Below are 4,940 nucleotides of genomic sequence, written 5' to 3' on the forward strand. Positions count from 1 at the left end.
ACTTATTCAGTGAAGACAAGCAAAGAGGACTGATATTAAAGCCATCACAGGAAGATAATTGGACTTTAGCTTTAAGTCATTTTGTATTTGTAACTGTCTGCTATGGAGAGAAAATAGACTCCTTCCATTTGTGTGTGTGCAATTCTTGATTTGTAACTGTGTATACTTGCAATTGTGCATTCACCTATACAAAACTACACATGCAAAACTTTAAATTACAGCACCCAACTAACTAACGACATATAAATGTTTAAAAAGTACTCACAAATTGCTTGTTACGGACACACAAAACTGCATTTACACACAAATCAGATGTGACTCTTCTCACAGTGATGCGTTTAAATGCTACTATAATGCTGGGTTTTCTTATCAGCTGCTTTTAATTTAGATTGTGAATAATATCCGGTGAAAATGTGACATTTTTGTAATTTAAAGTTGTGCATGTGTAAATTAAATTTTGTATATGTGAATACAAAATTCCAAGTGAACACAGTTACACACAGAATGTATTATGAGTTACAAATCAAGAATTCCACACACACAAATCCAAAGAGTCTATATAGTCTCCATAGTCTGTCTCTTCTAAAGACACGAATTTTTCAAGCAAAAGTTTAGTTTAGTTTACTTGTTATGTAACAGTTCTTTAACCAAACTAAATTAATTGAGTCATGCACTTGCGATTAGAAATCAAAGCGATTCTGTATTTTGGAGGCTGTCCTAATGACGTTACCAGCATGAAGAAAGACTTGGTGTCAGCACATGTGAGGCAACAGGAATGAAGCAGCAGACAGAAACAGAACATGGAAATATACTGGAGGATTTGATTCAAAAACAAGAAATGAACTTCTCCTTTAACCATCTTGAAATCACTGCATTCCACAGAGAGCAGAACAAATCCATTCTTAAGCTGCAGAGCATGAAAACAAAAACCTCTGCAACAGTTCGGCAACAATGTTCTGTAGGAAGACGGACTTCCAGCAATTATGCTGAGTTTTCGTCTATATTTGGAGGTTTTTGTTGTTTGAGTGTGAGAAAAGCTGAGTTGAAAATGTGGAAACAGCTTTGCAGAGTTGCACAACCAGAGATCACATGATCAGAATGAGTGAAGAATGAAAACAAGACAAAGAAAGAAGCACTTTTGATTACAGTAACGACCAAATCTGCTGCAGTATTTGGATGAGTGGCACAAAAAGTCAATAAGAAGGTTTTTAGCAGAGGTGGGACCAAGTCATCATTTTGCAAGTCCGAGTCAAGTAACTATTTAAAGTCAAACTTCGATCATCTTTAAGAATCATTCCATTTTGATTATGTTTATGCAGTTTTTCCCCCACTTCCCATCATCCATCTGTTAACAGCCTCTCACCTAACATTACCGGTGCAGCAAAAATATATGGAGTGATCCAGCTTGCAAAACAAAGGATCTATTTAGTGTCAGAATGGAGTTTTCCATCATTTTTTTCATCTGCTTCTCAGCAAGTTCAGCGCAACAAAACAATTTTAAGTTTAATTTTCATATGTCCTCCATCATGAGGAAAAATGCAACAAAAAACACAATTTTCATTAGTGTGGGTATTAAAACAAAGTGAGAATTAGTGTTAAAATGGTTAACCATGACAATCTGCTGCAGCAACAGCAGCTTTTTTGCATTCAAATGCATTACATAAGTCTCGACGGCATGCAGTAACAAACTGCTGAGCTGTCCTGGCTGCCCTTGTTTTGAAATGCCGCCTGTCACCCTCCATATCACCTTACAGAAACCCTGTCAAAGGTGATACCTGCAGTCTCTCCAGGTGAGCCACAGACAGGTGAAGAATGATTCACAGCGTTCAGATTTTTCTGGATCTCCCTCCTTATCATGAAGTATCTGAGGAAATACCTTCTGAAATGCTGGATCATGTGGCAGCAAGTTGGACTGATGATCTGATAAGTACAATAAAAGCTGACATTGCAACCATGGCAACACAAGCTACTGCAATGAGAGACTTTCTGGCCTCTGACTCAGTTTGATCGCTTCATTTACGCTCTTGTTTTCATATCATTTAACAAAAATAAATTAATAAATGCATTTTTGTTCAACCATATGAATCAGACTTTGTCTGCAATTAGTTTGTGGTAAAACTTAAAAGACAAAGTGACATAAAAATAATTTATTTTTTAATTTAATTGGTTTGTTGTTGGACATTTGCATGTTTTAAGCCTAAAAATTATCAGAAAAAAAGGAAGAGTTTTGACTTGGATCCACAAAGGAAAACAGTTTCAATTCCCTTTTTAACACAAACTTTCAGGATTCTTTTTCACAAATTTAGTAAATAAGAACATTTAGGCTTAAAAAAGGGTGAAAACGCACAGACAGCTGCAGGTTGACTCACCCTGAAGTCAGCTGTTGGATCGTAAACACGACGAGATCGTTACGCGCTGGAAGAGCTGCGCCGCCACAGGATCCACACTCCTTCTCTTCCCCGTTTTGTGTTGTTTTCTTGTTGTTTTATAAATTAACCCCCCGATCCTCTCAGGAAACGACGTGTTTCTGCCGGCAGCAGAGAGAAACGGCGGAGCTGCGAGCGTCCTGCGCGCGTCCAAAGGCGGTGGCGCTGCTGGGGGTGGAGGGGAAGAGCTCCCGCACCAGCATGACTTTGCGTTTCTTTGCAAGAGGAAGAGCCGCTCGGCTTGAGCGCATGCACACTTTGACAGATCAAGAGATAAATAATAATAATAAAAAAAAACACAGACTGCTGTAAAGTGAAACAAAAGAGGGTTTAACGCACAGAAACGCGGGACCTGAAAGACAATCCACGCATGATGACACGCTCCAGTTCAGCTTTTCCAGGAATTTCCTGATGAGTTAAAAGAATTGTTTGTGAAGGAAGAGAGAGATATATGCAAAACTCTACTTTCATTTCATGTCCTATATGCTTCAATTGAATTTAAGGTCATATAAAACAACTTTTATCAACTTTTGAAACAACTTTTAGAAAAAATTAGTGTGAGATAAAATAACTTAAAAGGTTTTCTCCAATAGAAAACATTCCAAACATAAATACACACCTGGGTTTGAAAGACCCATACTAATGAAACTTGTGTTTTTAACATGTTCTTGTGGCATTATTCTAGGGAGCATAGAAAAATTAAGCTTTAAATTGCATTTCTGATTATTTATTTATTCAAATCATGTGAATCCGGAGCGGACGCAACAAAAATGCTGTTTGAAAAAGCCTGTAGCAGTGATAGTTTGGGAGGGAGTTTATATCAAATCTCTTTTTTTAAATATACATTTGACTTCAAAGATACCTTAAACAGTGTCGGATTCTATCATTTACAGATGCAACATCAAATCCATTCAAAGCGGCTATGTGACATGTTTGAAAGTTGGGCCATGAGGTTGTTTTGGGGCAAAATGACTGTAGTTTTCTTGGTTTTGTGGTTCAGCTGTTGTCTGTGATACCATCAAACTCTGACCTTTTTTAAAAGTGTCAAACAAGCTGACAGTTGTTGGAGCACGCCCACTTAGACGGTTCTGGAGCTGAGGGTTTGACAGGCCCCCGTCAAAGGTCACGTAACAAATAGACATGTTTTAAACCGCTTGTCTCAGTCCCATCCATCATCAGAGATTGTCTGGGATCTGCAGCCAAAACAAACTCATGAAAAAACAGTCTCCAGTATTTTCTTCTGATGTGAGGTATGCTCCAATTGCTGTTGTAGAATATCTTTTTTAGACTGAAATAATGTATTCTTCTCTAAATGTTGTACTTATAGGACAAAAGATGGACATTTTGACCCCTTCCTAATGCTTTTCTGCACCCAGCTGCAGACACATCACAGCAGCTCACAGTGCACGTCTGATAAACCAATTAGAATCAGTCTAATACAAACACAACTGATCCACACAGGCGGACGTCCTAAGGGGCGTGGCTAGCCACTTCAGAGAACAAAAAGGGGAAATTTGGATCACTGGTAAGAGATAGGCGACTGCCAACACTTTCGAGGCCCCGAAGTCGAAACTTAAAATATATCTAAAATAATTTTTTAAGCCATCATCAACTGACTCTTTCATAATAAAAGAAAAAAAATCACTGAGATGGCATAAGGCCGCTAATGTAAAAGGGTTCTATCCTCACCTGTAAATCTGCAGCAATGGAATAATAATTACCCTAAAAAACTATATGAAAAAAAAACTTAGGTTAGCCAAAACAGTTAGCATGTAGCTGAAAAAAATGGCTAAACTTAAAAATGTAAAAAAAACAACAACAACAAAAAGCCTAATTTAGCCAAAGCAGCTAGCGTATAATACTAGCCTAACTCCAAAAGCTTAAAAATACGTAGCCAAAACAGCTAGCACGTAGCTAAAATATTAGCGTAACTCTAATGCAGCCCAAAAAGCTAAAAATAAAAGGCCTAAATTAGCCAAAACAGCTAACATGTAGCTAAAATATTAGCTAAACTCCAAAATAGTCTAAACATCTTATTAAATGGCCAAATTGGCCACAAAAGCTATCATGATGCCCATTTTAAAAACTTTTAAACCGTAACTTTTTTACATAATTATGAATAATAAAAAGGCAGGAATATTGTCCCAGAATAAATCAACTTAAACCTTAGATAGCTTTCAATGTTTTTCTCTCCAAAAAAAAATATATTTTGTCAAAATTATGAAAGTTAGAAATAAGCGCAAGATAACATCGACCCATTAATAACAATAAAATAAAATGATCTGGATTGCCGGGTATCATTTCTCGGCGAGTCGGATCTGGGCCCTGGGCCTTGACTTTGACACATGTGCAATAAAACATCAGTAATTTGTCAGTTAATCTTTCAAATTTTCAATAGTGGCAACTTTCGCAAGGATAAGCTGCCGGTGCAGATCCAAACTGTCTCTTAAAAATTAAATTCACTGACTCACTGTTGTGGTTTTATCTTATAAATTGAATTGATTTGTTGAATAA

At 37.1% G+C, this 4,940-nt stretch overlaps 1 protein-coding gene across 1 annotated transcript in view; it reads right to left on the reverse strand.

Moving 5' to 3' along the window:
* keap1a (kelch-like ECH-associated protein 1a) overlaps positions 1-2,812 on the reverse strand; it is a gene marked incomplete in the record, with an annotated part of 16,615 nt that extends 13,803 nt beyond the window's left edge. Inside the window, 1 exon segment of the mRNA XM_024277919.2 lies at positions 2,370-2,812.
* Between the last annotated feature and the right edge of the window lie 2,128 nt (positions 2,813-4,940).

Source organism: Oryzias melastigma, linkage group LG22, assembly GCF_002922805.2.
Source record: "Oryzias melastigma strain HK-1 linkage group LG22, ASM292280v2, whole genome shotgun sequence".
In the NCBI taxonomy this organism is placed as follows: Eukaryota; Metazoa; Chordata; class Actinopteri; order Beloniformes; family Adrianichthyidae; genus Oryzias; species Oryzias melastigma.